The 13,365-nt window shown below is 37.8% G+C and overlaps 1 protein-coding gene across 8 annotated transcripts in view; it reads left to right on the top strand.

Moving 5' to 3' along the window:
- Positions 1-13,365, top strand: part of LOC116582140 (G-protein coupled receptor-associated sorting protein 2) — a 143,443-nt gene that overhangs the window by 45,884 nt on the left and 84,194 nt on the right. The window lies entirely within an intron of this gene.

Genomic DNA, 13,365 nt, shown 5'->3' on the forward strand with positions numbered 1-13,365 from the left:
AGGGTGGTGCCTATGGAAAATGTTACAGTAATACCATACAGCCACTAAAAGTGATGATGTAAGATTTTTAAATTGAATTAAGAAAAGCTCTGATGCTTTATTTGGTGAAATAAGCAAGATTAGTATACAAGGAAACTATAACTCTATTATGAAAGTAAATGTGTGTGAGTGGACCAAGTTTATGCAAGCTTATATTTGATGATGGGGAAAAATCGTATCAAAGGAATAAATAATTCTAAGAGACTACAATTTCAAAAAAAAAAAAAAACTAGCTTGCCAAATAAAAATACATAAGTTAAAGGGAATAAACTTTAAAATTGCCAGAGCTCCTGAATCATACCACAGGTTTTTCACATTCAAAAATGTAATATATATTCAGACAGGAGTAAAAGTCAGGCATACAGTTGTTTTGGATGGAGGGTAGAGGATGAAGGTGAGTGCAGGTTAAGGGGAAATATACAAAGTTGTTTGTTTGTTTTTTCCAGGAAGATAACCAGACATGCTGACCCTGTTATTTTTTTGCTTGTCTAAGAATGCAAAGTGTTTTGGTTTTTTCTTACCCGACTCTGGTATTCAAGGTTTATGGAAGCAAGGCAAAGTGGCAGTTTTGCTTGCCTTCAGAAACCACAAGCATTAACAGGGATGGTCCTGGTAGTGGGCATTGGAGTTTAAGCTTGTCTTACTTATCAGTGTTTTTCAAGGTCGATTGGTGTGTGTGTGTGTGTGTGTGTGTGTGTGTGTTAATATGTTGTCCGAGTATCACACAGAATAATAAAAATCAGTTCGTCTCCAAACTCCTCATCGAATATTCCTCACCAGCCCTGTGCTCCTAACAGAGCAGGGCCCAGGTCTAGCGCTAGGGCTGGGAGCCCTGGCTCCAAATCCAGCCTTCCTTCAGCTCTCTATCTTCACCAGGGACCAAAGCTTCAGATTCTTCTAGCAAGCATCTCCACTTCAGGGGCAGAATATTCTGCCTTTCATGCTGCAGGGCTGCAGCAGGCAAGCTGACTGCATGGTCACGTGAGGCTCCTGGTGGCTCACATTACCGGGCTCTCTCCTGGGCAAACACAGAGGTGTGCAGCACGGAAAAGGGGCGGGAATGACGTGCACTTGACGAGTGAGACACTGCCGTGGGAGGGTGGTAATGCATTGTGGTGGGTGGGTGGGTGTCTCTGCATGCTGAGCTAACCTGGAAAGGAATGTCTTGGGCCATCAGAATTAATAGCATTTGTTGGTAGAGGGCAGAGCCCCTCGGCCTATTGCCAGCATCTTAGCTGGGGTCAGTCTTTCTCCTGAGATCTCAAGAGGCAGGAAGTAATCCTGAGGGAGGCACACGTGGAGTGAAGCAGCGGTTGCTGTTGGAGGAAGTGGGTGCAAGGCCTGGAAATGGCATCTGTGGGAGGTGGTGGCTGAGACTAGGTGTGGGTGCAGGGAGTGCCCCCGACCCTCCTCTCTGCTCTCTCCTTCCTTTTGAACATCCCTGCCCCACTCCCAGCCTCCCTGCCCAGCTCCGTGAGACACTGTTTTTATTAGTGGGGTGGGAGGTAGACACACGGAGGAAATTGGCTTCAGGGGTGCCCAGAGAGAAGAAACAGTGAAATGGCGATTTCTGCACACCAGTGGCGTTTTTCTGAAAAGGCAGGGATGGGAACTGATAGGGTATGTGACCTACATTACCACTCCCTTTGTCTCACCTAGTTGGCACTCTTTGTTGTCTGTCTTTCAAAGGGTGGGGATGGCTAAGCTCAATACTGGGGGAGAATTGGAGTGGGGGATGAGGGGTGGACAAGACTGACTTACTCCAAGGCTCCAGCTGCTTGGAGACACGAGAGGAATTAAGCTTAATCTCGCCAGCTCTGTGAGAGGCAACACACTTAAGAGGAAGGACCCTAGATGCTTTGGGCCCTTCACATAGGATTTCTCATTAGTATTACAGCAAGCTTCTCAACTCCCAAGAGGATCCCTGGATCTCATCTCAGGCAGCAGCATTCTGGGTGTCTGCCCTGGATATGAGGTTCTGAAAGGGCCTAGTCCCATCGTATCCCTCCCCACACACACAAACATAGCTCCCTCCCATATAAGGATACAAGGGTCACTGCTCTACCTGCCATATCTGAGGTCCTTTCCTTTTCAGTCTTGAACTTTAAAGGAAGGTCTTTCTAGGAACCACCTACAGAAAATGGTTTATGGATGGTCTCACGGGTTACCCTCTGGGGACCTTTCCTCGTTTTTATTTTCTGGCCAAAGCATTAGACTTCATGATTTATGGTGAACCACTGTGGCACTGCCTTATTTGTGTTGATCCCTTTTGGTCAGAGCCCACTGTGAAATAGCCACAGGATATCAACCTCTTTTTTTTTTTAAGGAAAATATAGTTAGGAAAATAAATTTTACTAATCCCTCTAAGCTATTTGCATATTTTACAGACTTGAAGCCAGTTGATACATAGATACCTTTCTCATTTTTTACAGCTGAATAACACTTCCTTGTGTCACTACTCTAATTTGTTCAGTCACACTATATGTAGATATTTATTTCTAATATTTTGCTGTTATAATTAGTGCTGGACAGATAACCTCATGGAAATATATTTTTGTGTGGTTAGAGGTCTGTTTTCAGGGTAGATTCCTAGAAATGGGGATAGTGAATCCTGGAAGTGGGGATGGATGATATGCCTGTGCAGTGTAGTTTTATTAGGTATTCTCAAATATCCCTCTAAAGGGGTATTACACATTTGGATACTCACCAGCAATATAGGAGAGTTCCTGTTTCGCTACAACCTTGTCAATCAACTTATCCTTTTGATATTTGTAGACTAGCTAGTGATGTCACCTCTCTCATTCCTAATGTTAGTAATTGGGTTTTCCCTTTTGTCTTCTTTATCCTTTTAATAAATTACTAATAATTAATTACTAATTACTAATTAATTAGTATATCTATTAATTACTAATAATAAAATACCACCAAGGGCCAGCCGTGCAAGCAGACCTTTATAAGGCTAGCAAATTCAGGTCTGTCATATTAACTCTTCTACACATATGGTAAATGGTGTTGGAATAATTACCTAGGCACTTGGGAAAACAAAGTTAGACCTTGATACACATAAGCAAATTCCAGGAAATCTAGGTGTCTTAAATATTTTTTTTGGTATCTTAAATATTTTAAAAGGAATGGGTGAGTGAAGAGGAAGAAACACTCATTTATCTAAAATGAAGTTGGCTTGTGTTTTGTAGAGGAAAATGGACATGGTTTCTTTCCACATAATACCAGTATCATTTATTAAATAATCTGCCTCGACTCCAACAATTCCTAATGTCTCTTTGTGTAGTGTATGGAATTGGTTTTGTATGTTTCTGAGCTAAATGCTCCCTGGTGTTAGAAATATACAGGATTGCTTATTGCAGCTTATAATAAGCATTGTGGGTTATCTGGAATGTTATATCCAATATTCACATCTGTGATCAGATTACTCCAGTTAATTTTTATCATTTTACCTTATCTTTAATATAATAGCATTATATTGATTGGGGCTGAGAGGTACTGAAATTCTCATATAACTCCTTTGAAACTCTTGGAATTTCAAAATGGAAAATATTTTGGCCAGGTCAAAGAATACGTCTCTGTGTTGCCAAAGCTAGCTCATTGTCTTTCATGATGGTGCTCATTACCTAGATGACTTTTTTTTTTTTAAAGATTTTATTTATTTATTTGACAGAGAGAAATTACAAGTACACTGAGAGGCAGGCAGAGAGAGAGAGAGAGAAGGAAGCAGGCTCCCTGCTGAGCAGAGAGCCCGATGCGGGACTCGATCCCAGGACCCTGAGATCATGACCTGAGCCGAAGGCAGCGGCTTAACCCACTGAGCCACCCAGGCGCCCCACCTAGATGACTTTTTAAAGAATCCACAATATTTCTGCCTCAACCATACCAGCTCAGAAGTTTAATTTCCTCATACAAAAAAATAGCATCCATTTATATATGGTGAGCTCATAATTAATAAAATCACAAGGTTTATATAGAATCCAGAGTGTCAGGTTACTAATTTGTACAGGGCAATAACAACATCAAAGGAAAGGAAATAATATTATCCATTGGATCCTCCTACTGTATGTATACCTATAGGAAATTAAAATCAAAACCACAAGGTCAATTAAATTGAATTTAAAAGTAAATACTTTTCATATATATTTAAATGTGTGAAAGTTTGTTTTAAGGTTGGAAGGGAAGATTACTTTTATTTTAAATTTTAACTTAAATTTTATTATGTAAATTTAATTTATTAAATTTATTAATAATTATTAATTATGGTTATTAATAATATTTAAAAGATTATTTATAAATCAAATTTTAAATTATGAAAATATAAATTATAAAATTATTCATAATTCTTTAAATTAATAATTTAATTTATTAGATTTGATTTGAATTTTAAATTAATTTTTAAAAATTTTTTTTTAATTTATTTTCAGCATAACAGTATTCATTATTTTTGCACCACACCCAGTGCTCCATGCAATCCATGCTCTCTCTAATACCCACCACCTGGTTCTCCAACCTCCCACCCCCTGCCACTTCAAACCCCTCAAATTGTTTTTCAGAGTCCATAGTCTCTCATGGTTCGCCTCCCCTTCCAATTTCCCCCAACTCCCTTCTCCTCTCTAACTCCCCTTGTTCTCCATGATATTTGTTATGCTCCACAAATAAGTGAAACCATATGATAATTGACTCTGTCTGCTTGACTTATTTCACTCAGCATAATCTCTTCCAGTCCCATCCATGCTACTACAAAAGTTGGGTATTCATCCTTTCTGATGGAGGCATAATACTCCATAGTGTATATGGACCACATCTTCCTTATCCATTTGTCTGTTGAAGGGCATCTTGGTTCTTTCCACAGTTTGGCGACCATGGCCATTGCTGCTAGAAAAATTGGGGTACAGATGGCCCTTCTTTTCACTACATCTGTATCTTTGGGGTAAATGCCCAGTAGTGCAATTGCAGGTTCATAGGGACGCTCTATTTTTAATTTCTTGAGGAATCTCCACACTGTTCTCCAAAGAGGCTGAACCAACTTGCATTCCCACCAACAGTGGAAGAGGGTTCCCCTTTCTCCACATCCCCTCCAACACATGTTGTTTCCTGTCTTGCTAATTTTGGCCATTCTTACTGGTGTAAGGTGATATCTCAATGTGGTTTTAATTTGAATCTTCCTGATGGCTAGTGATGATGAACATTTTTTCATGTGTCTGATAGCCATTTGTATGTCTTCATGGGAGAAGTCTCTGTTCATATCTTCTGCCCATTTTTTTATGTGATTATCTGTTTTGTGTGTGTTGAGTTTGAGGAGTTCTTTATAGATCCTGGATATCAACCTTTTGTCTGTACTGTCATTTGCAAATATATTCTCCCATTCCGTGGGTTGCCTCTTTGTTTTTTTGACTGTTTCCTTTGCTGTGCAGAAGCTTTTGATTTTGATGAAGTCCCAAAAGTTTATTTTGGCTTTTGTTTCCTTTGCCTTTGGAGACATGTCTTGAAAGAAATTGCTGTGGCTGATATCAAAGAGATTACTGCCTATGTTCTCCTCTAGGATTCTGATGGATTCCTGTCTCACGTTGAGGTCTTTTATCCATTTTGAGTTTATCTTTGCGTATGGTGTAAAGAATGGTCAAGTTTAATTCTTCTACATATAGCTGTCCAGTTTTCCCAGCACCATTTATTGAAGAGACTGTCTTTTTTTCCCACTGTATATTTTTTCCTGTTTTGTCGAACATTATTTGCCCATAAAGATATCAAGATACATCCAGGAAGAATCAAAACAACTTTCCTCGCCCACACTGAGAATTTATAACCACTCTTCCATCTTTTTCTTCCACCAGTGTTTCTGTGTTTTTGTGTTTGTCCTGATAGTATATAAATCTTACACTTGGGGTTCTTTGGGACAAGGTTCCTCATATATATATATATATATATATATATATGTATATATATGTATATATATATACATATATATACATATATATATATAATTTCTCTTGTCATATACTTTTATCAGTCTTTTTGTTTGTTTTTGTTTGTATACTTCATAAATCTTATCTTGGGGCCTATTTGGGCTGAACCTTCTCTTTTATCTTCCCTTGCTTTCCTGTCTCTCTCTTGCTCTTTTTTTTTTTCTTTTTTCTCTCGTTTGGGTGAGGCATCCTGATTGCTCAGAAGTGTTCCAGGGTGCACCTTGACTGCACCATGGTTGATACATCCAGCTACATCTGTTCAGTCATCTCTCACCAAAATCACTAGGAGGAGGAATGCCCAACAGAAGAAAAATACAGAGGATGGACCTTCTGCAACAGAGCTACCGGCTATCAACATAGACAATATGTCAGAAAGAGAATTCAGGCTAACCATTATCCAGGCAATAGCTAGGTTGGAGAATCCCATGGATGACCAAACGGAATTGATTAGGGCCGAACTGAAAGCGACCAGAGATGATGTTCACAATGTTAGGGCAGAGCTAAAAGCTACCAGGGCTGAGGTTCACAATGCTCTCAATGAGTTCCAATCTAATTTAAATTCTCTCAAAGCTAGGGTAACTGAGACAGAAGATAGAATTAGTGATCTGGAGGACAAACAGAGAGAAAGGATCAGGAAGAAGCCTGGAACAAACAGCTTAGAAACCACGAAAACAGAATCAGGGAAATAAATGATGCCATGAAACGTTCCAACGTCAGAAGTATTGGAATCCCGGAAGGGGAGGAGAAAGAACGAATTCTAGAAGATATAGTGGAACAAGTTCTTCATGAAAATTTTCCCAATCTCGCGAATGGAGCCAGCATTCATGTACTAGAGGCCGAAAGGTCTCCACCCAAGATTATACATTCCAAAAAAACATAAGGCACATGATAGTCAAATTGAGGAATCATAATTGTAGGTATAATCTCTTGAAAGCCGCTCGGACAAAGAGGCTCCTTACTTACAGAGGAAAGCCCATCAGAATAACGTCAGACTTGTCCACAGAGACCTGGCAAGCCAGAAAGGGCTGGCAAGTTATATTCAGGGCACTAAATGAGAAGAACATGCAGCCAAGAATACTTTATCCAGCAAGACTGACATTCAAAATGGATGGAGAGATAAAGAGTTTCCAAGAGCGGCAAGGCTTAAAAGACTATGCAACCACCAAGCTAACACTGCAGGAAATAATTTATTTTATTTTTCAAAATTTCTCCTCCTTCATTGAGATATAATTGACAAAATCATTGTGCAAGTTTAAGGTGAACAATGTGATTATTCAATATACATATATATTGTGAAATGATTAACACAAATAGGTTAGTTGACTTCATCACCTCCTGTAGTTACCGTGTGTGCGCGCGCGCACGCATACACAAACTTCAATTTACAATACAGTTAACTCCACTCAACAGGATGTACGTTAGATACCCAGGACTGAATCATCTTATAACTGCAAGTTATTAACTCTTTGAACTCATCTCCCCATTTCTCACACCTACCTGGCAACTACCTATTTTGTTTCTATGAGTTTGACTTTTTTTAGATTCCATACATAAGTGAGAACATACGGTATTATTCTTTCTCTGATTTCTTTCACTTAGCATAATGCCCTCAAGTTCCAGCTATGTTGTCTCAGATGCCAGGATTCTCTTTTGTCTCATGGCTGAATAATATTCCATTTTGAAAGTATTACATTTTCTTTATTAATTTATCCATCAGTGCATAATTACGTAGTTTCTATGTCTTGGCTCTTGTGAACAATACTGCAAAGGAACATGGGGGTGCAGATATCTTTTTGAGATAGTGATTTCCTCTCCTTAGAAAATATACCCAGAAGTTGGACTTTGGAGTCCTATGGTAGTTCTATTTTTAATTTTTTGAAAAGCATCCACACAGTTTTCCACAGTGACTGTTCCAATTTACATTCCCAGCAACAGTGCAGAAGAGTTTCTTCACGTTCTTGGCAACAGGTGTTATCTCTTGCTTTTTGATAATAGCCATTCTAACAGGTGTGAAGTGAGATCTCATTGTGGTTTTGATTTGCATTTCCCTGATGATTAGTGGTGTTGATTATCTTTTCAAGCACCTGTTAGCCATTTGTATTTCTTCTGATGAAAATAGTCTATTCAAGTCCTTTGTCCATTTTAAAATCAGATGATGATGATGATGATTACTATTTAGTTGTATGATTTTCTTATGTATTTTTTATATTAACCCCCTTTAAGATATTTGGTTTGCCAATATTATCTCCCATTCTGTAGGTTGCCATTTCATTTTATTGATCATTTATTTTGCTGTGCAGAAGTTTTTTAGTTTGATGTAGTCCTACTTGTCTGTTTTTGCTTTTGTTCCTTCTGACTTCAACATCATATAAAAAAAAAAGTTGCTAAGACCAGTGCCATGGAGCTTTTTTCCCCTTGTTTTCTTCTAGGAGGAAGTATCAGGTATGACATTTAAGTCTTTAATCCATTTTGAGTCCATTTTTATTAATGGTGTAAGATAGGGGTCAACTTTCATTTGTTTGCATGTGAATATCCGGTTTTCCCAGCAGTTTATTGAAGGCAATGTCTTTTCTCCACTGAGTATTCTTGGCACTCTTGTCAACTGTTAGCTTACCATATATTTGTGAGATTATTTTTGGGATCTCAGTTCTGTTCCATTTTTCTATTTGTATGATTTTATGATAATACCTTAGTGTTTTGAGTATATATCTTTGTAATAAAGTTTGAAATCAGGAAGTGTGATTTCTCCAGCTTTATTCTTTCTCAAGATGGCTTTGGCTATGTGAAGTCATCTGTGGTTTCACACAAACTTTAGGATTTTTTTTTCTATTTCTGTTAAAATTCCAATGGAATTTTGATAGGGATTACATTTAATCTATAGATTACTTTGGGTAGTGTTGACATTTTAACAATACTAATTATTCTGATCAATGAACAGAACATTTTTGTATTTCTTCAATTTCTCTTATCAATATCTTCTAGTATTTGTACAGATCTTTCACCTGCTAAAATTTATCCCTATTTTTTTGTTATTGATGCTATTATAATTTGGGATTGTTTTCTTTATTTCTTTTTCAGATACTTTCTTGTTAGTATAGAGAGTCACAACTGGGGTCACCTGGGTGGCTCAGTCAGTTAAGCATCTGCCTTTTAGCTCGGGTCTTGATGCCAGGGTCCCAGAATCAGTTCCCACATCAGACTCCTTGCTCAGCGGGAAGCCTGCTTCTCCCTCTCCCTTTTGTCTCTTGCCTCTCTCCCAGGCTTGTGCTCTCTCTTTCTCTCTCTCTCTCTTAAATAAATAAATAGAATGTTTAAGAAAAAAAGAAGCACAATGAATTTTTTCAGTGTTGATGGTATATTCTAAAACTTTACTGAATTTGTTCCAACAGTTTTTGGTTGAGTCTTTAGGATATTTTTATTTTTATTGTTTCTAAGTAGGCTCCATGCTGGGGCCCAAACTCACAACCCTGAGATCAAGACCTGAGCTGAGGTCAAGAGTTGAATGCTTAACTGACTGAGCCACCCAGGTGTCCCAGGATTTTTTGAATATAAGGTTATTTTAAATGCAAACACAAATAAGTGTACTTATTCCTTTCCAAATTAGATGCCTTTTCTTTCTTTTTTAAAATTGACACACAGAGTTACTTACATTAATTTCAGGTGTACAACATAATGATTCAACATCTCTATATGTTATGCTATGCTCACAAGTACAGCTACTATTTGTCACCATACAAGGCTATTACAATACCATTGACCATATTTCTATCCTGTACATTTTATCCTTGTCACCTATTCCTTCCACAACTGGAAGCCTGTACCTCACACTCCCCTTTGCCCATATTCTCTCTTCCCCCCTGGCAACCATCAGTTTGTATTTATGGGTCTGTTTCTGCTTTTTGTTTTTATTTATTCATTCATTTTTAGATTCCATAGATAAGCAAAGTCATATGATATTTGTCTTTGCCTTACTATACTTAGCATAATGCCATGTAGGTCCATCCATGTTGCAGATGTCAGGATCTTATTTTTTTATGGCTGAGTAGTATTCCATTGTATACATATACTACATTTTCTTATGCATTCACCTATTGATGGATACTTGGGCTGCTTCCATATGTTGGCTATTATAAATAATGCTGTGATAAACATAGGGATGCACATATCTTTTCAAGTTCGTGTTTTTGTTTTCGTTAGGGAAATGCCCAGTAGTAGAATTACTGGATCATAAGGTAATTCTATTTTTAATTTCTTGAGGAACTGCCATACTGTTTTCAACAGTGGCTGTGCCAATTTACATCCTACCAACAGTGAACAATGGTTCCTTTTTCTCCACATCTTCACCAGCATTTGTTATTTCTTATCTTTTTTATTCTAGTCATTTTGACAGGTGCAAAGTGATATCTCATTGTGGTTTTGATTTGCTTCCCTCCGGTGAGTAGTGATGGTAAACATCTATTCATATATCTGTTTTCCATATGCGTGTCTTCTTTGGAAAATGTGTATTCAGGTCCTCTGCTCATTTTTAATTGAATTATTTGTGGGGTTTTTTGGTGTTGAGTTGTAGAAGTTCTTTATATATTTTGGATATTAACTCTTTATTGGGTATAAAATTTGTAAATATCTTCCCCCATTCAGTAGTTTGTGCTTTTGTTTTGTTGATGGATTCCTTCACTGGGAAAAAGCTTTTTATCTTGGTAGTCCCAATAGTTTTATTTTTGCTTTTGTTTCCCTTGCTTGAGGAGACGTATCTTGGAAAATGCTGGTAAGGCCAATATCAAAGGAATTACTGCCTATATTTTCTTTTAGGAGTTTTATGTTTTCAATCTCACATTCAGGTATTTAATCTATTTTGGGTTTTTTTTTTTTTTGTAAATGGAATAAGAAAGTGGTCCAGTTTCATTTTTTGCATGTAGGTTCCCAGTTGTCCCAGAACCTTTTATTAAGAAGATTGCCTTTTCCCCATTGTACATTCTTGCCTTTTTTGTTATAGAATAATTGACCATATAAGCATGAGTTTATCTCTGGGCTCTCTATTGTGCTCCATTGATTTCTGTGTCTGTTTTTATTCCAGTACCATAGTATTTTGATTACTTAGCTTTCTAGTATATCTTGAAATCTGTGATTGTGATACCTCCAGTTTTGTTCCTCTTTCTTAAGATTGCCTTGGCTATTTGGAGTCTTACATTTTTTCATACAAACTTTAGTATTATTTGTTCCAGTTCTGTGAAAAATGCACTTGGTATTTTTTTTTAAAGATTTTATTTATTTATTTGACAGAGAGATCACAAGTAGGCAGAGAGGCAGGCAGAGAGAGAGAGAGAAAGGAGGAAGCAGGCTCCCCGCTGAGCAGAGAGCCCGACGTGGGACTCGATCCCAGGACCTTGAGATCATGACCTGAGCCGAAGGCAGTGGCTTAACCCACTGAGCCACCCAGGCGCCCCTGCACTTGGTATTTTGATAGAGATTGCACTAAATCTGAAGATTGCTTTGGGTAGTGTAGACATTTGAACAATATTAATTTTTCCAATCCATGAGCATGGAATAATTTTCCATTTGTTTATGCCATCTTGAATTTCTTTAATCAGTATTTTACTTTTTGCAGAGGACAGGTCTTTCACCTTCCTGGTTAAGTTTATTCCTAGGTATTGTATTGTATTGTATCGTATCGTATTGTATTGTATTTTGGTGCAATTGTAAATAGAATTGTTTTCTTAATTTCTCTTTCTGCTACTTTGTTATTAGCATATGGAAATGCAACCATTTAGTGTATATTTATTTTGTACCTCATGACTTTACTGAATTTATTGATTACTTCTTTTTTTTAAAAGATTTTATTTAATTATTTGACAGACAGAGATCACAGGTAGGCAGAGAGGCAGGCAGGGAGAGAGGAAGGGAAACGGGCTCTCTGCTCAGCAGATGTGGGGCCCAATGCTCAATCCCAGGACCCTGGGATCATGACCTGAGCCGAAGACAGAGGCTTTAACCCACTGAGCCACTCAGACGCCCCTCATTGATTACTTCTAATAGTATTTTTGGTGGAGTCCTTAGAGTTTTCCATGTATAGTATCATGTCGTCTGCAAATACTGACAGTTTTATTTCTTCTTTACCAGTTTAGACACCTTTTATTTCTTTTGTGCTTGCTATGACTAGTATTTTCAGTACTTTGTTGAATTAAAGTAGTGAAGATGTACATCCTTGTCTTTTTACCTGGTGTTAGAGGAAAAGCCCTCAGTTTTTCACCATTGAGTATGATGTTAGCTCTGGGTCTGTCATATATGGCCTTTATTATGTTGATGTATGTTCCTTCTAAATTCAGTTTGTTAAGAGTTTTTATCATGCATGCATGTTGATTTTTGTGAAATGCTTTTTCTGCATCTATTGGGATGATCATATGACTTCTAAATATTTTGTTTATTTAACAGAAAGAGATCATAAGTAGGCAGAGAGGTAAGCAGGGGGTGAGGGGGAAGCAGGCTCCCTGCTGAACAGAGAACCTGATGCGGGGCTTGATCCCAGGGCCCTGGATCATAACCTGAGCCGAAGGCAGAGGCTTAACCCACTGAGCCACCCAGGCACCCCTAATCATATGATTTTTATTCTTCTTTTTTAATGTGGTGTATCACATTGATTTGCAAATATTGATCCAACCTTGCATTCCCAGAATAAATCCCATTGGGTTGTAGTGAATGATACTTTTTTTTTTTTTTGAGAGAGAGCGCATGAGTGGGATGGGGGAGAGGCAGAGGGAGAGAGAGAATCCCAAGCAGGTTCCACACCCAGCATGTAACTTGATGTGGGACTCCATCTCACGACCCTGAGATCATAACCTGAGCCAAAATGAAGAGTCAGACTCTTAACCAACTGAGCCACCCAGGTGTCCCAGTGAATGATCCTTTTAATGTAATGGTGAATGTGGTTTCCAATATTTTGTTGAGGATTTTTATGGATACCTTTTATTTCTTTTTCTTGCCTATTTTCTCTGGTTGGGACTTTAGTGCTTTGTTGAATAAGACTAGTGAAAGTGGGCACCCTTGTCTTATTCCTGTTCTAGAGGAAAAACTTTACATTTTTCACCATTTTGCAGAATGTTAGCTATGAGATATATAATATATATATATTATATATATCTCATATATATATCTCATATATTATATATATGCCTATACTGTACCCAGTCCCTTGATATTTTATCATGAAAAGCTGTTGAATTTTAGAAAAAAATTTTTCTTCATCTACTTAAATTATATGATTTTTATTCTTCATTCTGTTAAGGTGGTGTTATCTCATTGATTTGCACATGGCAAACCATCCTTTTACCTCAGGATTAAATCCCACTTGATTGTGCTGTAT

This window comes from Mustela erminea, chromosome X (assembly GCF_009829155.1).
Source record: "Mustela erminea isolate mMusErm1 chromosome X, mMusErm1.Pri, whole genome shotgun sequence".
In the NCBI taxonomy this organism is placed as follows: Eukaryota; Metazoa; Chordata; class Mammalia; order Carnivora; family Mustelidae; genus Mustela; species Mustela erminea.